At 38.2% G+C, this 25,593-nt stretch overlaps 1 pseudogene; it reads right to left on the bottom strand.

The window, feature by feature from the left end:
* Window positions 1-318: 318 nt before the first annotated feature.
* On the bottom strand, window positions 319-13,311 carry LOC136097761 (beta-Ala-His dipeptidase-like; annotated as a pseudogene).
* Window positions 13,312-25,593: the final 12,282 nt, after the last annotated feature.

Genomic DNA, 25,593 nt, shown 5'->3' with positions numbered 1-25,593 from the left:
TTAAGATAGACCACCACCTGAAGAGAACTGCAGGTGAAGGTTAATTCATTTTTTCTGGAGCCCAAATGCTTCTGTGTGCACATTACAGTGGTGGCTTGGCCAAGGCACCACAGTCTGTCATTGCTGCCTTGTTCACTAGTAGTGAAGCCAGCACCACATCTCTTCATCATGGGTTGGTTTGTTTGTTTAAAACCCATTATCTCTCATTCCACTGCTTTTCAATAAGAAGTGGACTATATGACTAACTTTCAGTAGCCAGAACATGAAAAAAAAATCAAAAACAAAACCAAAACTGATTGGGAAAGGATGTACTTGCCAGATCTTACTAGTCCTTCCACCGTGATTAAATGAAACTCTTGTCATTCGAAGCATTCACAGGAATGTCAGGGTTGCTGCCAGATTGGTGATGCTGACCCTGTGTATAGAATGTGCTGTCTTGTCAGGAAGACAATAAGGCACAGGAGATTATAAAGCAGTATTAACTCTTTAATTTCTAAGGGTAAAAAAAGAGTGATACAAACTTACATGAGATTCATATATGAGGGATCTGCCACCACTTGTTTCTTCACACCAGGAGGCTGCATGTCAGCAATGTGTCATGTTGAAAATTTTCCAGTTTCCCAGTTTGCATTACAGAGATTATAGTTTGAATTCTAAATTCAAGGGGGAAAAAAGAAAAAAAAAGGAAAAGGAAAAATAGCCCAGTTCAGTTCCAGAAATAAAAACACATGGCTAGCATGATTCTTGAATTATTCTTACAGATATATATATATAAAAAAAAAAAAAGTAACTGCATCTAAATGATGAGAAACATGCAACTGGCTGGCACTTCATGTTATTTCACAGCGAGAGATTGCTGCAATGATTTTAAGACAGGTAGCAACATTGGTATTATTCACGCATACATACGCAATGTCTGGTTTCTTTTAAGTACAGCTATATATAAGCCCGTCTGGAGGCTGACAACGCCAAAAACCTCCAAGGATTTGTTTTTGTTGTACTGTATTTTTTAAAGAAAAAGGTAATTCATTGCAGTAAAATGAAAGAGATTCATTTATTACCCTGTATTATCTGTTATGTGTGAAGATGTCCAGCTTGCCAGTATTTACAGCTCTGCCACTGTATAATTCATCTCTCGCAAACCCACAAAGCAAGTTTGTGAAGACAAATATCTCAAATATAAACATCAAGTCTGGTACATTATGCATCAATATAGTAACTTTAAGATTTAATGTGGTATCAGATCAGATAGGAACTTGCAAAGAAAGTCAAGCTACATGAAATACAGATTTAATCCTTAGTTTTCATCTTCACTAGGTCAGCATCTTGTCCACCTGGCATATGCATCCAAAGTCCTGTTACAGCTACTGAAATAAGGACATGTAAAAACTGTCAGCTTTATGGGAAGCGTTTCCTAATTATATTCTGAAGGTCTCAAATGCTCATCAGGTAAGGAACGTGACCATTTGTCCTTGTTGACAAGATGCACCTTGTGCCGTGCGTGCTTTGAAGTTTAAGCAAGGTTTTGTTGTTTGGGGGTTTTTTTTTTTCCACTCCCAAGGGTAAAGTTTCCTAGCAAATAGAATCCAAATTCAATGCCTAGTTATGTTTTTGCAAGCACTTTTACACACCTATTTAATTTAAGTCTACAAAATAAAATTAGAATCACGAATAAACACAGCTGTTGTTCTTGCCTTGAGGAGCAAGTATGGCAAGTTTCACACAAAGAACCTGAGAGAAGTACTATAACAAAATGCAAACATGCTTTCAGGTAGTATTTGCAATTTCTAAAACTCAGAGAGTAGATGAAGTAACTAGAAACCACCTCCATCGTCCTCCATCTCAAACAACTCGTTCCATGTGGGTTGCAGAATCAGCTGAAAAGCTTTGCAAGAGCCGTTGATCCACAGGCAGGGCTGGAAAACCTTGTTAAAATAGTCAGCAGCTCTTTCACCTACCTCCTTAGAAACCACTGGAAAGATTCAAATGATGTCCAAATGTCTTGAGTTCAGTTCAAGCTCATGCCTTGGCTGAAAAAAAATCTGCGAAGAGCTTGCAAAGTTGTATACCACTGTGCTTGCACTGTTAGCAAGTCGGTTTGAATTTCATGGTCTATTCTTATGGAATCAAATGTAGCGGTATCTCAGGAAAAGCATTTACTACATATTTATCAAAACAATCTGTAATGTGAAGTTGTTCTTATGTTCCTGAAGAATGCAAATGAGAAGGTCACTGAAATATTTGGCAGTAGAGCTAGGTAGACAAAAATGCACTCTGTTAACAAGGAACTGGTCTTATTTTTCTATTTACGTATTTCTGTTTAAAATATTTATAAAATTATTTACCTCTTAAAGGACATGTGTGCAGCTCAAAACACAAACAATATATGGAGTTGGACTCGATCTTTATGGGTCGCTTCCAAGTCAAGATACTCTGCAATTCTATTATATTAATTTGATTATAGTATTAATTTTATTATGGTATTAATTTGAAAATCAATTAAGCTTCCTCTTGGGGCAGTAAGTATTGGCAAAGTACCACATTTTTCCCTGTAAGAGTGTAACTCACACCAAAACTACGGTAACGTCTACAGTTCTGACCAATTCCGGAGCCAGCATCTTTCTAGAGGAGAAATCTAAAAGCAGGTGTATTTGAGAAAGCATGTCAAAGGGAGAAGGGATGAGAAACTGCAGATTTTTTAGGATCCTAGAAAATCCTGTGGTAGAAACCAGCTGGCAGTGTTTCTGTCAGCAGAGGGGACAGACTCTGGAGGTAGGTGAAAACAGGAGTGCGCAGTGACATACACTTAACCATACAGGAGTTCTGCACACACAGGCACCCCTCACACCCTAGTGTGTAATTAGTAGGAAAATATGATCACACCCATGAGCATTTGATTCCCTGCAACATGTATGTACGTCCTACAGGAGGCAAGACTTGGGACGATGTACCAGGGAGACAGGCAGACCTCAACCCACTATGTTACAGCACCCAGTGCTCTGGGGTGCTCGATTCAGCTGGCTGCTACTCCACTGGCTGTGTTCACACAGGGCTTGAGTTGCATCTGCCATCCGTGGGGCCTGTTTCTCAGGTATTATACCACAGAATATCCCCAATTGCATTAAGCATCCAAGTCTTTGAAACCTCAGCCAAGCTGTCAAAGGTATAGATGCTGCTGTGGGACATCCTGGCAAAGTTGTTTTCTTACTACCTGGGCAGGTTTAATCGTCAAATCATCTTCACCCTGTATGATTATACAGAATATGATATGAGAAAAAAACAATACTTAGGTTTCATTCTGAAGAGGTACCCTGAATGAAACACAAATTAACACAAGAGCTTCATCATAGTTTAAAAATGAGTCCAGGATAAAATTTATCCAGTCCAATATACACTGAAAAGTCCCTTCTTTTTGGTGTTGCTTTTCTGTGATTTTGTGTAAACTGTGCTAATAACCGTATTGTCGTATATGTAGTTTGAACTTGTAGAACTATTAACAAGAATTTTGCTGTGACATGGGATATGGCACACCTAGAATAAGGCTAACAAACAGAAGCAAACTTGAATCCTATTTCTAATACTGTTAATTCATTAGCTTCTCACACATTGTTTTAACTTGACAGTAAGTGGCTATTTCAGAACTGAACCTTCTTTCTGTGCACTGATGTGATAGTTCCCATGCTTATAAAATGATGCTTTTTTGACTTTGTATTTTATTTGGCATTCCAAAGAACAACACAAAAAAGGATAGATTGGAAATTTTGCTTTCTTGTTGGCACAGCAACAAGTTTGCCAGAGACAGTAGTTTGCAACTGTCCAGTGGAGAACAAACCTTCCCATCTGGCATTGCTTGTGCATTCATACCCTGATACTTCAGTTCTCCATTCTTTTATAGCGCAAATGGACAAATGAACGAAACTGGCTTATTTTCTCATTCTGGGAGTGCTCCCCATCATCAGCTGCTCCAGTCATAAATATCGTCACACTTTTCAGCATTATAGTCTGAAACATTCTGGCTGCAGGAATTCCTGAACCATCCCAAATAAAATCTGGATTTTCTCCAAAAGCTGAAGTATATGGGAAGAATGAAATCATTATTAAGTGAAGTAAAGGTGCTTTGTTCTGCTACCATTTATTTGAGCAGATAACCAGTATTAAGAGTTTCTGAGTAGAAATTGTTTTGAGTGCATAGCCAATTGATTTCATGAATCAGCTACACTCTACAAACCTCTGGCTTCGATTCAGTACACAAAGAAACTAAATGAGGTCTTTTTGCTACTCTTATTAAATATACCCCAACTCAGCAAGGTGTGGAAGAAGATGTGGCTGAGTTGTTCTATCAAAAATCAGTGAGTGATGGGGGTGACAAGTAGCACTGAACTGGGAAATCCCTTTTGCTCTCTGGATTAACACGATATCCCTGCACACTTGCAGGCACATTAGGAACCAAAAAAAAAAAAAGAAGGAACATGCCTGGTTTTATTGCCCTTCTTTCTGCTTTATATGGTGGATCATTAATACCAGCGAGCCCGGGCTTTGCATGCAAAGACATAGACAGAGTTGGTTTGGATGGTTTCTCTCATAAAAGACACTCTCCAGGTGCTTGACCACCTGTGGGCAAAACACGTTACGCTCAAAGTGTTCAGCTTCTTGCAGTTTAAGCTGACACCCGCATTCCCACTTCAGCTCTCAGAAACAGGTAAATGCTAGAAATGTTCAGTTTACTACTTGGGTTGTAAATTTGCAAGGTGCAACTAGTTTACACAGTAGAGGCCAAAGAAAACATTTGCCTCTCACCTCTTGTTTCACAACCAAAAGGTCCATGTGAAGGACCTGGTGGATTGAGAATTTGCCAATGACTGTTATAGTTCTCGGTTCATGAGAAGCTCCTTCAATCCCATGAACAGAAAGAGAAGGGTAATGCCACAGGTGTAGGAGTATTTCTTCCTTAAAAAAGCTGATGTTGAAAATATAAGGGATGGCACTAGAGCCGTTCACAATTGTTATTAATTGATATGAAGACACAGCCTTTTTCCATCCTAAAATTTGTATTTGAAGACCTCTGTATTTTAAAGATGTTTGATTTGTAATTTAAACTCACACTTATTACTTTTCAATTTAAAAAATGTTACTTCTTTTAGTCAACATTTGTCTTTAGAAATATTTGGATGAGAACAGCTTTTCATGCACAGCAAGAAAAGTGGAGCATTATTTTGAAATATATTGGAAGTAAATTTTTCTAGTGCAAAGAAAAATCAGAACAACTTCTGATCTGACCATCTGGTAATCTCTGAACTTCTCAGAGAAGAAACCTGTGACCAGTTTAGCCAGACCCCTCCCAGATGATACCAGGGAAGACATTCTACTAATAAGCATTAAATAATACAAGCAGTAAGATAGTAATGTTCACTAACAAAGTTGATTTTATTTTTCTGGAGAAGAAGGGTTAAAAAAATATTCTAAGGAAAAAAGAAGTAGTATATAAATTATAAATTGACCTTCATGCAGAACCCCAGGGCACTGCTTCCTTCCTTCCACTCCAGTTTTATGAGACTCATAACATTTGCACCACTTCATCCTCACCTAGGTAAAGCATCAAAACTTACATAGTGTAGTTACATTATACTTCTGTATTACTGATTACTACACTACAACTTAGATTAATTCAAAGGCTTTTTCATGGAAATAAAAGCACCCATGTTTAGAGCTTATACCAGTATGTTAGTGATAAGAAAAAAAACAAATAACTCTTTTCTCCCAGCTGCCACTCTTGTGCAGGGAGATCTTTCTGAGCCAGGCCTTACCTGCTGGTTTTTATTTAGGATATAATTTTTAAATGCTGGCAAAGAGAGGCTTACAGCTCTGGGTGCTTTGTTGGCATACTCAGCAGTCATTAAAATGTGAATTAAACAAATAAAAACCACCCCAAAACACATCTGCCTAAAGCTGCCTCCCATTTGTCAGAGGTGAATACAATTTCTTTCCTACTATGGAACCTATATCCAGGGTTTTAATGCTTATTTTGTTTGGCTGGTTAGGTGAGGGGGAGAAGAACTGCAGTGCAAGAGAGGGGGAGCAACAGTGTTAGTTTTGCATTATTCCTTTTCATTGATTATTCATATTTCAGATCACTTTCCCCAGATGCAATAGCTTACATTTTCAGCAGATTAATTTAATTTACCTTTTAATGCTCTGTACTTCTTTATTTTGAGTTTACCAGTTTGGCTTTATACATAAATGCTACAAATGGCTGATTTAAATTCTTTCTGCTGAACATTTATACAGATTTTATGTTACCTTGGAGCCACAGAGGAGTTTTTTCATGCCACTATTATTTCTGTGTTCCTCTAGATCAAATTCAATCAATTCATACAGTTTCCTATCCTCCTCCATCAAGGCAGAGACACTACCATAGATTCCAGGGATCTGAGTACAATCTGTGGGATCCACAGGGCTTTCTACAAAATAAGAAAGAGATCCCAGTAGAAGTGAGACCTGTTTCTCCCCCTGGGCAATCACAACCCCTTTTCCCTTCTACCTAACTCTTTACCAAAGGAGAAAGCCTGACAACTACTAACAACTGCTTGCATCTGTAAAGTTGTGGCGCTTAACCTGATGTATTTTCACATTTATTGAGTAAACCATTGAGCTGCTGTTTGTGTGTGATGTGTCAGCCCATGAAAACATCATCCTCCTGAGATACAAATCAGCATTAAAAATTCAGGTTTCAATACCCACTTATGTATTCAAGTTGCCAGCAATCCAAAAACATTCTTGATCAACACATGACAGACAAGAGCACAACAGACCCATCTGAGGCCCTGGCCTTACCAGGGATGTTCCCCTCCTCAGCTGCTGCCACCATGGCCATGCTGAGATCTGGGAACCTGGGAATCTTGCTTCAGTTAGACTTGCCTTACTTGTCAGTTAAACATGGCAGTGATCAATTAGGCTGATTGCTAGACATTGCTGCTCGGTTACTCCTGAGCAACAATGCATGTTATTACCCAGCAGAGCAATCCGGTCCATCAGCAGCTTATGAATGATACCTCCAAAGTTCAAGCACGGGGGTCCTTGCTTCCACATTCAACCTGCACCAAAACCACTGGTTACATATAACTACTCTCTACCTTATTCTTCCATGCATATTTGTTTTCCACAGTGACTGATGGCTTCAGGTTTTTAAACGAGGCCACAAATTAATAGAAAACTATTATGTGTTTCTGTTTACAAAATGGAAAACATCATGTCAGAAACAATCTGCTTCAATAAAGAGAAGACAGGGCTCTCTTGTTAATCACTAGAGAGAGAAACTCAGCTGTCTATAGTACTTACGGGCATTTGAGAGCACAGGTCCCTCTCCATTCCCTCCTTTGCTTCAGTAAGATTAAATGCATCATAAGTTAAACACTTGTATATTGCTGTTTCTAACATTGCAGAATAAATTCTTCAAGTTCCCTATCCTTTTTATTTAATGCAAAATCTTCATAACAAAGGCAAGAAAATCTTACTTCTTCAGCATTAAGAAAATATATGTCCAACCTTAATTCCAGATTGCATCAAATAAGAATTGAGAGGTCTCTTGAATCACACAGCTTTAGAGTAGAGAGGCATTTGGTTTATTAAATGGGTTCTTCTTCCAGACACATTTTTATACACAAGTTTATCATAAACTATTTTCCTGCAACAAACTTGTTTATTCTTCTCAAAACCTCATTACAGCCAACTGTCTGGTAGCAGGCAGAGATCATTTTTGATGTTTTAATAGCATCATTTTTCTTAACCAAGACTTAGAAGAATTGAATCAAGGCAGCCAAAGCTCTTTTAGTTAAAAACAAATTTCATTCTTTTTCAGACATAAAGGTTAATGCAGATTTTTCTTTAGTTCTCTAGTTCTTTAATCTTCTCTCTGAATTCATTTTATGCTTCATCAGGAAGTTTCCAGATGAGAAACTTCTGCTCTTCATTTCACAGTAGCGTATGTTGGATGCTAAATATACTACAGAGCACTATTTTCTGCCAATGATTACAAAAACTTTGTGTGGCTTTTAAACCCAGGGATCCAACTAAATTGAGTCCCTTTAGGCAGATACATTGCACTAAGCAGTATCTGCTGCAAAAGGGCAGAGTAGCAGAAGAAATAGTTTTGGAGTGAGAGAGTCAGGGGTTTAGGGACAACGCTGCAAGAGAACAGAGTTGATGTTCGGAGGAGGTGATGAGGAAAAACTGGGAGAGTGCCAGGAGAATAATGGGATAGGAAAGGGATTGAGGACAGAGCATAAGTGGAGAAATGAAGATTGAAGAAAAGTTAATGAAAGTAAATAAGGCTAATTGAATTGAAATGAGGGGGGAAATTGCACAAGCAAGAAAGGATATGGAAGAAAGTTCTATATCTATAAATATTAAGCTTTTTCTCTGTCTCTCTCTCTGCATGCAGATACAGATGTGATCACAGGAACATCACTGCTCTCTGGTCAGGGGACCAGCTAAAAAGAATCTTGTGTCCTTTACCTCCCAACTCCCATAGGTAAAGGCAGGCTTCTTGTTGCTGAGCCAGAGGTTGTCTGAAATCACAATATATTCGACATCAGAGAAAAAGCACTGGCTTTCAAGTAATTTTTCTAGCCTCAAGGACCCTGCTTCTTCCTTTGCCTTCAATTATAAACTTGAAATTTACTGGCACAGCCTAAATGAACATTAGAGAAGTCTGGGTAAGGAAGAAACATTTTCAAAAATTAAAAAAAAAAAAAAAAAAAAACAACCACACAAACAAACAAACAAAAAAACACCAAAAAACAACCACTTCTTTAAAATCAGACTGGAGTGCAGTAAATGTTGTGTTAAGAAAGGAAGGGCGTAGGATATACAGCTTACTTCAGTAGAAAGGGTGATAAATAGACACATAGTTTCCCAGGAAAACTTGTTTATCCTCATGCTTTTATCTGCTTTTCATTTTTGAAGGAGAACAAGTGATATCTCTTTTTATTCTTTGTGTTTTCAGAAAACTTGCTGGACTGTCTCATTAAATGGGCTTTCTCTTGGTACTGTTAAATATTCTAATTGCTTTGGAAAGTCACACTGTGTAACCGCAATCGCATTTTCACAGAAAATTTCCTGTCTTTTATTTTTCCACTGTTAGTGCCCATGTGGGAACCACTGGCAGAGGTCCACTGCTGTGGTCTTCCCAACATGTTATCTATCACCAGAGTTGCTCACACAGTGGTAAAAATGCTGATGGTGATTCTACTATAATTGTCCCTTTAGCATGCAGAAATCTGTTTGCCTGCTACTTCATAAGGATGTATTTCCAAGGCTAATTAAAAAACCTTTTTTATGGAATAGTGAGAGCTAGAAATGCTGATACATCCCATAGGAGAAATAAATTTGAGGTTAGTTTCCCATTTCAATTCATTTTCTCATTACAGGTTAAGTCCTTTTCTCTCTTGATTCAATGCCCAGATTAAACCCAGGAACAAATGTGTAGAATTAAATGAAATTGTATTATGGATGGGTTCACCAATGGTTCATCAAATGACCACAAAAAAATATAGAAACAAACTGTTCATGAATATTATTTGATGGCCTGTGCTGTTTTCTAGGGAAAGGCTTCAAATGACAAAGATTTCTTTTTGCTTGCTTGTTAAAATGCCAAAATAACTATCAGTGATTTGAAAAACTGGAAAGATGCAGACAGACCCATAACCATATGCACTGACAGCAGCTAATGTGTAGGCAAATAACATGTGTGTTTGCTGGCACTTCAGAGGCACTGAGGTCAATTCAGCACTACTGATGCAAGAAAAACACTGGTTTTCCAGAAAGTTACAAAAGGACTCAAGTCAAGACTTACACTCAGTTTGTGCCGTAATGTCATAAGAGAGACACAAAACTGTTTCTCAGCAATCTAACAAAATGTGTCATGCAAATTCACCTTAAAGGATGCTCATTAGCCAAGTTAAAAGCTTAGACTGTATATTGGTTTAGGTTTGCATTAGGGATACAACTAGCCCAAAATTATTAAATATGCAGACTGATTTAAAGGTAAGTATGTCGATCATTGTAATAATTTAGGCAAAAGTTTGATTCTTAGAGACATGTGAGGCTATAAGTGAGTATATTTGTATTTGGTGAACACACCCATTCAAAGCATTAATTTTGACAAATCTAATACATTGTTGAAAGAATGGCCCATTATGTATGAGCATTTTCCGATATTTGTTCTCTTCCTGCATACACATAAATTGAAGGTAACTTATAGGTAGACAAAACCAAAGACTGGCAAAATGTCGCAGTAGAGATGAGCCTTAATGACTGATCTGTGATGTACGTTATTTTACCATTTTAAAAGCTCTCAAGAGAATAGGGTATCAAAGCTGGTTTATGTGTGTAATATACGTTAAATCCTTCTCCCAGTGTGTTTTCCTCTGCAGAGCAATGACAGCAATACCGGACTGCATAAAGACTGCTCTGTAAATTATGATCAGATACATGCCAGAAATTATGACCAGATACACACCATTGATTTTGGTCATTGTGTAAGGGTCAGTTTTCCAGCCATCTTCCTTTTTGGCAGGCTGCACATCCATGTGACCATAGAAATGTACAACAGGGTTTTGTGGATCCTTCCCCAGTTATTAACTTTTATTTAAAATACTTCTACATAGTTGGCTTTGATTGGATCAGGTCCACAAATCTGACTTTGAATCCAGCCCTAACCTACCCAGAGAAATTAAGATTTTTTTTCCTTTCCAATTGTTAGGCTCTGCAGGGACTTTATGGAACTCTTCTAACATTTTAATGTCATAAATGCATTTGTTACTAAACTCCTACTTTCCAGCATTGGAGAAGCCAAAGCTGTGTGCTGTAATGACAAAAGCACATGTGACACTGAAATAGTGAAAATAGTCAAAAGCCACACAAACTAATTTGGGGTTTGGTTTTGCCACAGAGAGATGGCAGGAGGCCTGTAACTTCACATACAGAAAGGCAATAAAATGAAGTTTTGCTGGCAGGATGCAGCAGCAGCTATTTCAGACTGTTTATAAAACAAGTTAGGGTGCTAAACTAATCTTGTAATGTTCTGCTGTGCAGAACCGACCTCCATATGGGCCAAGAAAGGCTGGTTGTCTCAGAGGGGAGAGAAATAAGAAGTGAAGGAATGTGTGTACTCCCTTGTGTTCACCAATAATGTCAGTCTGCATTTGCTTCTTGCCCAGCAATCAAAGGAAAAAACCCTTTTGTGAAACAATATTTTGACCCCAGGCAGGAAAGAAAAAAAAAGTATCTCTGGTCTCCAGTCCAACAACAGGTAATCAGTTCCCCCCGTTATTGCCAAAATATACAGCAACAGTCTGTGTCAATCATAACTGCATGCCCAGGTGCATGCTAGCATTTTAATTTTAAATATAATCACTACAACTATTACATAACATAACCTGAAATATTAAAATATTGCTGTTCTCCAGGGTCCTTGTGCTAAGACTCTTAAAATCCTCTCCAGAAGCCTCAGAGGAAGCAAAAGGGAATCACCATTAGTGAACTTTTGAATTCTTGTTAAAGTAGAAATCTGACAGCCCAGGGCAGGAAAGAGCCCCCAACTACAGTAAGATAAGTAAACTAGAGACAAAGATTTCTCAGACATTAAATCTTGCTTTTTGCTTTCCAACAATCATTAAGAAAATGGCTTGAAGTGTTTGTCAGAAGCTCCCAAACCTAAAGCTGATGCTCAAGATAGTCCTTTCTGTTTGGCAATATTTTCCTTATAAAAGCTACCTCCTTCATATAGAGTCTTTAGGGATGAACTGATGCATTAGCTATCATGCTTCATTACTCAGAAGAATGTGAAAACAAGCCCTGGTAAAAACACAGACCTTTTACTTTTGCAAGCTGCTTTCCTCCAGTTAAAAGTGTCAAATTATCCCTGCTGTGCAGAGAACATCTATTTGCATTTGGATTGTCTGTGTGGTCTCGCACGTCCGTTGGCAAGCAGTCCAAGGAGGGACTGAATTTGACAGGTATTCTGTGCCTCTGGGAGTATTGAGAAATTGTTACTGAGCCACCAAAACTATCATTGTCATAACACACACATGCAAATACAGAGCACTGAATGTAATAGGTAGGCCATGTGTACAGATACAATGTTTTATACAATGATGGGACAGGCAGCTGATGTGCCCCTGGGTTTACTAAATTAACAGTGGCTCCCAACACTGCAAGTCTATCTGCTGCCAACACCACCATTTGTATTGCTTCTTTCTTCAGATCTGGTTGAACAGAATCACTTTCCACAGCCACCCATCCTTTAAGACCCTCCAGAGGAAGGACAGAAGTGCAATTAAACCACCCAGGATGCTGCGGTGCTTAACTCTTGAACATGACAAGTGTCACATTAGAAGATGGTTTCACTTGTATCCATCAAAGCAACACCGTGGATGCTATAAGGCTTCAGAACTGAGAGGAATTGCTTAGATGGGTCCCCAGGGTTGAGAGCCCTGATTTCTAAATGGGGAGGGTGCCCACACTCAGACATTCACACTGTTAACCACAGATCTAAAACCCAGTGGAAAACGAGTTGGACTAGATGCTGACCAGTTTGCGTTGCAGAAATTGCATTATGTCCAAATTACCTTGGTGATCCTTATGAGGTTTCAGAAGTGCTCACAGCTTTAAAGCATAACTGATACTGACTGGACTGATTATCTTTCTGCCTTTTCACAGGGAAATGACAAAAACAAAAGCACAAACCAGAATGGGATCAAGACTACTCTCCTTGTCAAGAGCAAACCTTCAAAAATCAGTTCTTATGACAAGCAAGTGAGAGAGCATCTTCTCTGGCTTGCCTCTCCCATGCAGGTGCAGTTTGGCTCAGTGGAGCCTCTCTCTGCACATACTCCAAGGATGCCCAAAACATCTGGTTTGCTGAAGTCCATGAAAATCTCTCTTCCACCCGAAGGTCCCCAGCACAGACTGTCCCCAGCAGCCTTGCTTTATGAAGCACACGTGGCACACCTGATGCCAGACCTGGAACTCTGCTCATTACCTTAGTGGCAAAAACTCACGTGGCATGTGGAGCACAGGCCTCCGAGGAGCCAGTTCTGCACTTGTCATTTTACTGTGATATAGCTCGTACCTCAATGAAATCACTTCAATGTACCACCAATGTACTGGAAGATCTCCATCTCCAATGCTGAAGAGGATGATGAGGACATTACTGCCCTAGAAAGCAGCACAGGGCTGAGATGGATGCTCTCTGAAAGGATGAAATTCATTGTTAAAGACATCCTGCAATATGCACTTATTTTCAGTGCTACAAAGCATAGACAACCGCAAAATGCTGAGCCTATTAAAGTCTCAAATTATTTAAGCCAAGAGAAAGTATACCTGAATTATTTTATCACATAAAATCTTCAGTCAACTCATAGTCAAGTTTCTGAAAGAAAGAGAGTGAAAGAGACCAAAGAGTGAACAGCTTTTCAATTTCTGCTTTATAAGTAAATTAGGGGAAGCATTTTCTAAAGAAATGTTCATACCATCAATCTTCAATGCACAAACTTCATCCCCAGGGCAAGATTTGCAAATACCAACACACACCAATGGCCCAGGGAAATCACCTTTCTTTTCCTTCATTTCTAGAAGGAGGGGAAAAAAAATGGATTCACTGACATATGTTGCATATTTGGAAAGAATAAGGGAAAACAATCTTGACATGAGATTATTAAACAACAAATAGCTTTTGTGCCTGAATAAGAACAGTGTCAATACTGAAACACTTGATAAGCACAGAAGTCATTTCGTACTTGCAAACCTTCCTGCCATCTTGTTTTTGACAAGATAGGTGAAGATTTGAAAACGACAACATTACTGTTTAAGAAAGTGAAACAACAAAACTAAAATGCTGTGGAGGAAAACAAAAATATTATAACAAGATAAACATCCTGGGAATATTTGAAATAACTCTGTGATATTTTTGAAACAGAAATAGACTTCAATAAAAGATTACAGAATATCACAAAAATAGTTGCTTTCATAAACAAAAATAAGCATGAACAATGGCAAAGTCGGGAAAATGAATGTGAAGAGATACTTACGCAGTCATCCGAAGTAGCAAAGTGCACTAAATACTAATAATTCAAACAAGAAATCAGGTAGCAGCTATGCTGTGCCGTACTTGAGGGAGGAAGAGGAAGAGCAGGTGGAACTTTGTGTTAGTGCAACACGAACACACAGACAACACAGCTAGAAAGCATTTGGATCACAACTGGGAAAGTTTGTGTAGAAAAGGGAGTTGGTTTAATAAAGCAGTAGAAATATTTCAGGCAAGCCTAAAATAGCCCAGTGTTACGAGAAGGGGGAAAATTATTTGAAAGAGTGCTAAAGCTGGGGCGGGGGGGGGAGAAGGATATCAAAGACTTCAGTGTTCAATTTCCAGGGTATTTTATTTGATCTCTTATTAAAGAGCAGTTGCTGCTTTATAAAAAAAAATGTAGCATTACTATTTTTAGAAATAATGCATGACAGTCACAGTTTCTCGTCCTTCATTCCTTAGTAGGAAGAACATTTAGTCTCTCACTTCCTCCCATCTCCGTAAGTGCCATTAAAAGAGAGCATAGCATTCTTAGGTGGTAATTTTATGAGAAATCAAATTTGATTCTTTAACTAGGATGGTTCTCTGATAAAATATCAACTAAACCTACAAACATTTAAGCAGCAGCTCTTGAAGATGGTTTGCTGCCCTCCTTGCCATTCCTGAAGCTCATGCCTCATGTGCTTTCCTTCCTAGGATGCAGCATTTGAGTTGTGTGCATGAGGAGGCATGCCAATGAAAACTGAACATTTTGCCACCAACTCACAGAAAAACAAAGTCAGAAGTTGCCTCGTTTGCAAATAATATAAAGAACATTTGAGATGAAAAGCGATAAAGATGTGTATGGCAGTAGGAGCCAATTTATGAAACCAATGGTGAGATACATTGAAAGAAACATTCCCTCTAAGCAATCACCATCAAAGAAGGTAACTGAGGTAACTGGGTAATTACTCAACCTCCTTTAACAACATTCACTAATAAGTGGCCTGCCTTTAGTGGACGCAGGCAATCAAGCCTTCAGCAGACTAAGTGAGACCCTTGGAAGAGGAGGAGGATGACTTTTTCCCATTCCAGTTCCAGGAAAGCCCTGACCACAGCACCGCTGTGCAGCCACCGCTGTTGTTAATGTCCAGGAGCTGCCAAGATCCAGTCACATGTAGGAGGATGAACACCTGCTCTCAAGGCCTGACCGCATTTGAAGACAGTGTAAGAAATGGCATCAAATCCAATAAATCGTATAACAGCAATGAAAATGTTTGTTGGAAAGCATAGGTAAGATCTAACACGGTCTGGCAGACGACATTATGCTGCCCAGTGATGTTTACAGCGGTGAATTCTTAAGTATTGCAATTCAAGCTACCTTAGTGCATTTTGGAGAATGGCAGTGACTGGTTCTGCCCTTCTTGCTAAGCCTTTGAGAAAAAAGAGACCTTGTTTGTCAGTTCTGCTTTGCTATGTTACAGATGGTATTAGAAAATCAAGTCTGTACTTCTTTGTGGTCTTGTTTTGCCACTGCCTTTATGGCTGGTGATGAGAGCTTGAACTGTAAAAATCTTCTCTTCCACTTGCTAAACAGGGACATTTTATCTCAGGTCATTGGTATGTTTCTGCAGTTACAAAGGGTTACTTTTAAGATAAACTTTTGGTTTAGAAGCATAAGTCTGCTTCTCTAACATATAATAATCCAAAGCGAATGTCTGAATCACTGCCACATCAAGCCATGAGAAATTTCCCCATCTCCTTTTCCCCCTACAAGTCCTAGATCCTGCAAGGAATCCCAGCAACAAAAGCACTTGAGTGTTGCCACTTTGCAATGGTATTTTAGGGGACTTCGAGTAAATAGATGGCTTTTGTTTGCTGCTTGTTGACTTGAAAACTGGGAAAGAAGAAAATACACTTCTGTTGAGATAAAGAATTTCTCCCAGCAATTAGTATTTCATCCTGTGTCCACTGAGAAGTAATTCACTACTTACCTAAGAAAATTTTCTGAGCTTGACCACTCATTGGTTTGCAAACAGATAATCACTAGCATAAAAAGATTCTTCTTGGAAAGACAACTACATTGTCTTTTGTTCTTTTCATAGCAAAAAGTTTAACAGGAAAGAACCATGGAAGGTACAGCTAAATACCAAATTATGTCTGCTAGTATGAAAGGCTGAGCTACTAATCTGGTTCATAATGCCCTTAAAAGACATTGAGCACCAAAATAAAAACTGCAACATACATGAAGAATATTTACTATGTTCTGACTTGCTGGGATGATATTTTACACCTATGTTGTTGCACTCAGATATGGATGAGTTTCCTGCAAGAGACTTTGGATCCACTTGGGAGTGATCTGACACCAGGCCTCTGGAAAGGAAGAAAGCAAGTTGAGATACAGCAGGATGAAACTTCAAAATCCTAGACAAGCAGTATAAAGAATTAGGTATGCACATATAACCATTTCACCAAACATACATATAATCCTTTACTTGTTTTCCCTTACCCTCTATGTCTCTTAGACAAGGAACCATTGATGAAGTCTGGGACTAAGTTTCAATCCAGCCACACCGAGACTCCACTCTGAGAAGGAGTCTAGAAAGCAAAGGGGTCCATTCTGAACCTCATGACTCAATGGGAGGGCCTCCTTCTACCCTTTTGCATCTCCTGTCCCCATAGAAATCAATCTAAACCAACTCTCACCTGATTCTCCTTGGCATATTTCCTCCATGCAGTAATAGGGTGAACCCTGCCATTGAACTCTGTTAAATCACACTTCTCTTTAAGTAATCTAAACACTGCTCTGTAGCAAGACCCTAAATCACTCATCCGTGGCAATCCTAACTTTAATTCTTTCGCACTGGAGTTACTCCTGAGTTGCAGTAGTAGGAGTAAGATTAGAAATAGGTCTACTGAATTTAGTGATTCAGCTATTTGCCTTTTTATCATTTTATACTATTGAGAAACTATACTGTTGTGGACAGAAAAGAGTGATGATTACTTTGTAGCTTATTTTATTGCTAATTGCTCCTTTTTTATAACTATAACTTGGAACAAGGTTTAGAGTCCACAATGTAAGAGGTCTTTTTTTATGGTCATTATTCCATTTATGGAGTATCATAAACACTGCCAAAATTGTTTAGAAGCCTTCTAAAATGCAGTCAGCTTTATCTCCTTCATAAAAACACTTTGATGGTAGCTTATTAACTAAAAGAAAGGCTAACTTACAAGGAAAGATTAAAGAATCAACTTGAATAGTTTGGCTGAGTACTGGCACAGACAACTCCTCTTCGTAGTGCAGTAAATGTTTAAGCAGGCAAAACATCAATTGTAGGAAAATAAGAGAAGAATTTTTAAAAGGCATAAAGAAGAAAAAAAATAATCTATGTCTTTGTTTCTCTTGTCCTTTGAAAATGTAAGCTATCCAGGGCAGAGATGGTCTCCTACTTTGTGTTTCTATTAGTACATCAGACCAGCAGCCTCAGTTGGTTACAGAGTCATGGTACAAACAAGAGAAACTTTATTTCACTAACACTTCAGCAAAATCAGCATGCCTTCATTGTTACCTTCATTTAAAAATATTTTAAGTACAATATTAAGTTAGAGTGAGCAAATAAGTAAGAAATACGCTGTTGGTATAAATATTTAATTGCAGAGAAATGATATGAGGGTTTTCAGTGCTACCTTACACACTAATAACTTTTGTTTTGCATTTATTTGCATGGCTATATTGTATTCTTCAGTTGTTTCCTACACACTGAGATAGACACATTCAATGGTACTGCTGAATATCCTTTATCTCAATCCATAACATGCAATACATAGAAACTTCCCCTAACAAAACATTGAGAATTTAGAGGTAGCATTTTTCTTAACTTCTCTATGTGGATAAACTACAATAGCTGTGTCTTTTGCTATTCCTCTTTATCAGAACACAAACTTTGAGTTTAACAGGGTTTTGTTTTTGTGGTTTTGTTTTGTTTTGTTTGGTGTTGTTTTTTGTTATTTCTTATGTCATAGGGCAATGTCTTAGATTACAGAAATGCATATAAGAACCAAACAACATATTCTGATGTCCCCTTTCTTCCCCATGGTGCCTTCCCTCATTAAGACTACAGGGACCAGGACAATCTGTTTTAATATTGATATCTACTGAGAAACTGGCTGGACAAGTAGATTGCCACAACAAAAACCCACCTGAGGAGCACACACAATAACTTATGCAGGTAATTCAGCATATGAAAATGAGGACTGAAGATAATGGCCTAATGAAATGGGCCCAGCTTTTCTGTCACATTTAGAGCAGTACAAATGTACTTGTGTCATCCTTAGTTTCTCCACTTGCAGTAAGTCTGCTTTCATGTACCTGATCATTCACTGTCGGCATAAAGGAAAAGTTATTATTAAAAATACTGCTAGAGGCAGCACATACCTCCATTTCCAAAGCAGTAATTACATGAAGAACTCATACAGAATAATTGAACTCTGGAACATTATGGACCTAGGGAGTTCAAACTGTCCATTTAGTACCTTGTTAGTGATTTCAGCTGAATCTAGATATGTCGAAGATGTCAGATCCTTCATCAGCATGCAGCTTTCCCAGCCACATATAAAAACACTTTCTACCTACCTAGACTTGCTCTTTCTTAGCTGTAGAGCTATTAGAAAGACACAGCTGAGGCTTTAGGTAAGTCCCGCAAGTAAGGAGAAAAAGTGTCTTTTTTTTCCTCAAACAGTTTTCAGAGAGCCACATCTCAAGCAAAAGAAAAAAAAAAAGTGTCAGCCTGAAGTAGTGTGACTGATTCCTTTTGAATTATCTCAGCATGGTGTCATTTTATCTGGAGATTTCATTCATTCCTGTGACTAGTAATTAGGCTTTAAAGCAGCTAACAGATTTAGTGGCATCGAGCTCTCAGATTCAGAGCACTGTGAAAACAGAGTGTTTTTGATTTTTAAACTGAAAGATAAATGTTATCAAGGTGGCACATGCCACTTTAAATACTGAACTAAGGGGTTTACAGAGTGGGCTTTTTGGCATTTGGTGTGTTCCTTTGCTAATACTAAGATAACATCGCTCTGCTCCTGCCAATCTTGAAAACTCTCTGCATACTGATAAATCTGTGAAAAAAGAGCGACAGACCATGCTTATAAATTTATGCGTCATTTGCCAACTTACCTGGCTTACCTGAAGTAACCAGTTGCAGACTACAAGAAAGAGGTTTTTATACCATTTCACTGTTTCTTACTAGGTTTAAAGGACTTAGGATGACACATTAATTTATATCAACACAGAGAAAGTATTTGGAAGACAATTATAATCTGTATTTTTGCATTATAATCTTATGTGAAGTGTGTGAAATTAAAATTTACTGTCTTGCTCTGTTATAAAGCAAACAAGTTTCTGAACATTTAACAGTTTGGAATCACCGTATCCTCTACTTTTGATTGAGACCCAAACTTAGAGCAGGCTCTCATATTCATAGGTCACTTTGTTATTTTATCATCCCAAATTCTTACATTCAGTAATTGAAAAAGCCCAATAAAGAGCATGCCAGAATGTTAAGTATTTGTGATGGGTGCAGACTCTAGCCATTCAAATTCAAAAGCAAACAATTGCTGTGTATCTAAGTTTATTAACAGATCACCATGCATTTCTGGATATAGTAGCCTCACTTCTCTATTGATATCTATGAATATAAGTGGATTAAAAGACTGTTGTACTGCAGACTGTGTGCTATTGAAAAAAATAGAACATTTTCCTATTCTGGCCCCCTTTTTAATTTTAGTGCTAAGTCTAATTATTTTCAGAATCTTTCTTCTACATCCTGAAGGTCTGCTGGTTTGTTAGTGGCAGGGATTGTGTCATTAAAACTTTCTTCCATGTAAATCAAATTCTTGGAAGGACCTAGAGGAGCATTTATTACTGAGGTGCTCTCAGCTCCCTCTGATGAGGTCAGAGAAGCTGAAGGTTTTTTTACATTTGGAACAAATAACGCTAATCAGCGTTACTGAGTACAGGTACAAGGTAACTGGTGTGTCCCGGTAAATCTGGGTCATATTCACATGTAGGTAGATGTGGAACTACAACGCATTAAGAAAATGGAATGCATCATCTCCAATATTTTATGTTGCTGACTCAATTACCTGTCATGTCCTACAGGAACAGTTTCACAGAGTGGGCAATGTAATACAGCACAGTTTTCTATTCATTTAATACTCAGTAAATCTGATGCACTTGTTTTCCATTGAGGGGGGGAGAAAAACACAACAAAATCACAAATACAAAACCTCAAGTAAACAAAAAAAACCCCTCAGTTATGTTTGCTACTTTTTAGTGTATTTCTATTTTAACTTAATCAATGCATGAACTTATCTGTAGTTAAAGATAATATTTTATTCTCCCATTTTTCAAGTCCCTTTCTCAAAACTCTTATTAACTTCAGAAAATAAGGACTTCTGAACTGGTCTCAAAGTGTTTAAATTCCATCTACAAGTGTCAGACAACTCCAAATAAAGCTTGAAAAAATTATTTGCAGCTTTACAAAGTTACAAAAGTTCACAATCAGCCAAATTCCATTATATGTCATTACCAGATCAGTGCAAAGCAACATAAGCAGACTAAAGCCTGGAAGCCAATAATCTCTGGCTGTCCATACTCTAATAACATGTATTATACATTCACTTATACCTTTCTCATGAAGCCTTTTACTTTAATTTCGGAAAAACTTCTCTACATTTGTCTTTCTCCCTGGTCTCTCTGCATTCAAGTTATGTTTATTCACATATATTTACACCAAAATTCTGTTTCCGGACAGCAGAACTGGTAACCAACCTGTGCCTGAGCTCCTGCTGCAGTCTTCGCTTTCTTGATTTGTACTTCTGAAGCCACCTGGTCAGAATTAAAACTGCCTTAAAATAATCACAGACAGCACCGTGCGTCCTTGTACAAAAGTTTAAGATACAGCTGACAGCACATTACAGGATATTTCTGAAATACTAACAAGATTCAAAGCTGTGCAGAAATGGCTTTTGCTTTCTTTTTGTTAATTCTGTTTTATTAATTCCAAAAATGACAATATGCAGCCTGTACCATATTTTGAATTCTTATTGTATTCTTACAGCTTTGAACTTGAGTCCTCCAGCTAAGTGTTCAATACATACAGCAGAAGAGCCTGGAACCATTTCTGATCATCTTTTGTCTGATGCCTTTAACTTCTTGCATTTCCATAAATTAAGAAGTATGTTCCAGTGGACTTGCAGAAGCAGCTGCTCTTCTGCCAGAATTTTTACAGGTTGCTATTCACTCAAATAGTAAAGAGGTTAATGAAGAGGAACTTTGAAACCAAAAGTTACCTTCTCCCACTCCATTTACCATTATTATACTGTTGTGCCAGCTTCCAAAAAACTGAGAACTATTGCAGTGGCAACTACAGAGTAAACTGAAATTAGAAGTCATTGCCTGCTAGCACTTTCCACGTTTGCATAAGAACTGCAGTCAATACAAAAAAGCTGAAGAGGCTCAGTCCAGCCAACACCCATGTACCACATTGTGAAGTGAAAACCTGGTCATATTCCTGGGAATCTCCACGGGTCCCCTTGCAGGATCAGCTCCCCTTATGTGGAGGATTACAGAAAATAGCAGGGGTAGGAGCAGAAAGAGCAGCAGTAGTAGAGAATATGGGAGGCCAAGGCCAGATTTTCTGTATTCTGCATGTACTGTTAAAAAGTCCATCAAAAGAAACAGAATTTTTTTTCATTTAAAAGGTTTCTAATGATGCACAAGTACACAGCTGATAATGGAAGAAAGACAGATGTCAATTCATTATTAATACAGCAAGATAGTCTGGAAAAAACACCTTAAGGACATTTTCATAAACATACTTTGTAGCATTCCAGCTAGCAAAAGTCTTTTGTGGCTCTTCCACTATTTTAACACTTAGTTTAGTTATATTGTTTTTCAAGTTGCTGCAAGTCTAAGGAAGAGTTTAATAGGCTTTAATAGGCTTTCTTGAAATTCAGTAGCATCTCAATTCTCCCTACTATCATTTAAAACACTCCAAGAGAAGACAGCATTTATTCTCAAGTCTCTAACCTTGACTCCAGTATTTGCTACATGGACATTAAATCCATTAAGTAGTTCAGAAACATGAGATGTAATTTCATTTTACAGCTCTTACAGCTTAGAAGCTATCTTCAAATTCAGGAATTGGCTACAATTTTGCTACAATGTTAACAGCTCAGATTTGCAATTCCATTTACCAAAAGAGCAAGAAAAGTCCTCCAAAGATGCACCTTTACATCAACACATTTAACATTTTTATATATGGTTTTATTCATATATATAGCCAGCAACAGCAGCCTCCAAAGGCTCCTTCCTTAAATGTTATTGATGCACATTGCTTATAGACACAAACTTTATTAAGGCCAGTCTTTCAGTACAGACCAGTGTATTGTGATTGACAACTGTAGGAGACATGTATTCACAAGGAACAGCTAACACAGATGTCTCTGTAGAGACTTCCTTGAATATCTAAGAACTGAACATATTTCACTTTCAAATATTTAGCACTTAGTGCTGTGGGTCAAGTTTGTTGCTACAGATTATAACTACACAGTTACTCTTAAAGTTATCTTGGTGGAGTTAGCTTTTACTTTTTGTGAGGAGATCACACATGTCTGAGGATGCAACAGCTCTCACAATGCAAATGCACCACACACAGGACAGCTGCTTTTCCAAAGGAGAGCACAGAACAATAATGAGGACAAAAGAAGCTGCTCAACTGTATTTGTTGTCTCATTTTTTCAGTCTAAAGGGCAGAAATAAGATGGCCATGACTGATAAGAACATAAGCCTGCCCAGGCAGGAGAAAGACACTACACACCATGTCAGCATCAGCTGGCACCTGTCATTGGCATGCTTTTTAACTAGTCCTCAAGAAATCTCAGAATCACTAAGGATATGCAAAACTAATAGAAAGATGAATATTTAAAAGTACTAGAAAAAATATGTCTTAGCATTCAGGGGTTTTTAACCTAACGTCATGATGCAGCATGGTATAATCAAGGTAGCAAGGGACTAGAACCAAAGTTATCCACTACTAAGCTTTCCTGTGTAGCCCAAGTAGATTCTCTGAAGAGAGATTTAAAGCCTCTGCATACCTTTATTAATTACCAGGAAGGCGATTTATTCAGATTGACTCCTCATAATGTAAAGGCATATATAACACATTAATCTACCCTATTTTAATTGAATGAGTTCAGATGACACTGAAACAAAGACTGCAACGTTAAACTCATACCTTGACAAAATGAACAAACTTGCATGCTTGATCTAGATTAGCTCTATCTTATCTCCACTCTTCACATTGCTTCAAGGTCAAGATCACAAAGCTGAAGTTCTTGAAGTTAAGACAGTCTGTAATGTACCTTTATGGAAAAATAAGTTTTGGGTTAGTTAGTACATCCAAACTCATTTTGCTAAACCAAAGTCTGCTTTGCCAGTTAAAAAGCAGTTTCAAATTAGAAAACATTGTGCTCAATAAGCCTAAAATGGATTGCCACAGTTGAAAAATCAAGACTGTATTTTTAATATGCATGCTATTGTTTCCCAGTACAGCAAAAATAAAGAAAAGTGACATTCTAAAAGGCAGTTAAGGACTCATTCATTTAAGGATAATAACTTGTAATAACTCCAGCTGCTCTTTTAATTATATGTTCCATAACAAGATGCACTGTCATGGATTCTGCTAGAACATAAGAAATCTAGTGAGCAACAAGATATTACAAGCCAGAAGTCTGCATTCTGTAGTTTCACCCTGTGGAAAAATTGTAAAATGCATGTTGTAGTTCTCCCTCCATTCTTGGAGTGGTAGAACTGGAAGTTCAAGCTACTTAAAGCTTGAGAACAGCAGCATGACACTGACCAAGGGACTTCCCAGTTTCCAGTCAGGAATCAAACTATTATTCTACATTAGAAAACAGCACAGAACAATGCGTTTTGCTTTTATGCAATCGATATAGATATTCCTTTTCCCCAGCCGCTTATTTATAAAGTCACCTTTCCTTCTGGAAGTAATCCTGCCAGGTCCCCAGAATTAGTTTCTGAGAAACCACTGCTGCTGACTTAAATTTCTTAAGCAAGTGAAAAAATAGTTATGGGAGGATATATAAACCTTCTCAGCACCTTTAATAAAACTCCAGCTTTCAGATAAAACAGAGTTGGGTAGTTCCATCAAGTTTGACTGGAAGGGAATCTGGACAAGAAAAGCAAAATTACCTTGGAACTGGGAGGCACAGAGAAGGTACAAAGCTGACCCAACTACTTTTACTTTATTTTTTGAAAGCTTTTAGCATACTTTAACATAATTCAACTAAACAGAAGTTTAAAAAAAAAAAAATAAAAAAAAACACACCACACCTCAGTGATTTACAGCCACATGCTATTTGGTGACCTGGCAGTAAGCTGGGCTCCTACCTGGTTTACCCCTGAACAGCCAAGTAGTAGACAAGTAAAAACTGGGCATGAAAGGAAAAGAACATCTTAAACCAATAGTCTAAGCAGTAAATAAGTCTCAGCTAAGCAGGTATGTGTTGCTAATCTGATAGGCCCAGCCAAGATTCAGACACTTACCAGACTAAAGAAGCTCATAATCACATTCCTTCTGATAGCCTTGCTTATGCTTGTTTGTGAACAGACACCTGGCACATTCCTTCTCTGTTCAGGAAATCTGAAGATTGTTCGCATTTGTAAAGCTGTTCCAGGCATAGCTCCAATCCAGAGCAGCTGAGGTGACTGCAGGCAAAGACAACAAAGAAGAAACTGTAGAACAGCAAGAACACTTTCCCAGTACTTACCATCACATAGGAGTTACTTGGCATGATAAAAACACACAGCAGTTACCTAGGCTAACCAAAACCATCTGAAACATCTGCAGTCTTGCCCTCCTCATGCAGGTACATCTCCCTAACCAGAGACTGGCCTAGCAGTCAAGTCAGTTCACTTAGAAGTATTTTAATGAGCATCTATAGAATCATAGAATCATTTTGGTTGGAAAAGACCTTTAAGATCATCAAGTCCAACCATTAACCCAGCACTGCCAAGCCCACCTCTAAACCATGTCCCTAAGAACCTCATGTACACATCTTAAACCCTTCCAGGGATGGTGACTCCACCACTTCCCTGGGCAGCCTGTTCCAGTGCCTGACAACCCTTTCCATGGAGAAGTTTCTCCTGGTAGCCAAACTAAACCTCCCCTGGCACAACTTGAGGCCATTTCCTTTCATCATATCACTTGCTACTTTGGAGAAGAGACTAATGCCCTCCTTACTACAACCTCCTTTTATCTATCGAGGGATATGAATTATACAACCTTTCATGCTATATATTAAGTGAAGTCGGTCAAGCCTTTCAGAAAACTGTAACAAGTAAAGATGATGCTAAAATGTTCCGTTTACCAAGCAGCCTTTGTGCACCCAGCAGATGGTGCTGTCAAGTTCTGTGCTTCACTGATATATTTCGGTTTTCATGT

The sequence above is a fragment of the Patagioenas fasciata genome, chromosome 2 (genome assembly GCF_037038585.1).
Source record: "Patagioenas fasciata isolate bPatFas1 chromosome 2, bPatFas1.hap1, whole genome shotgun sequence".
In the NCBI taxonomy this organism is placed as follows: domain Eukaryota; kingdom Metazoa; phylum Chordata; class Aves; order Columbiformes; family Columbidae; genus Patagioenas; species Patagioenas fasciata.
The sequence above is the reverse complement of the archived record's forward strand: the minus strand, read 5'-3'. Positions and strand labels throughout refer to the sequence as shown.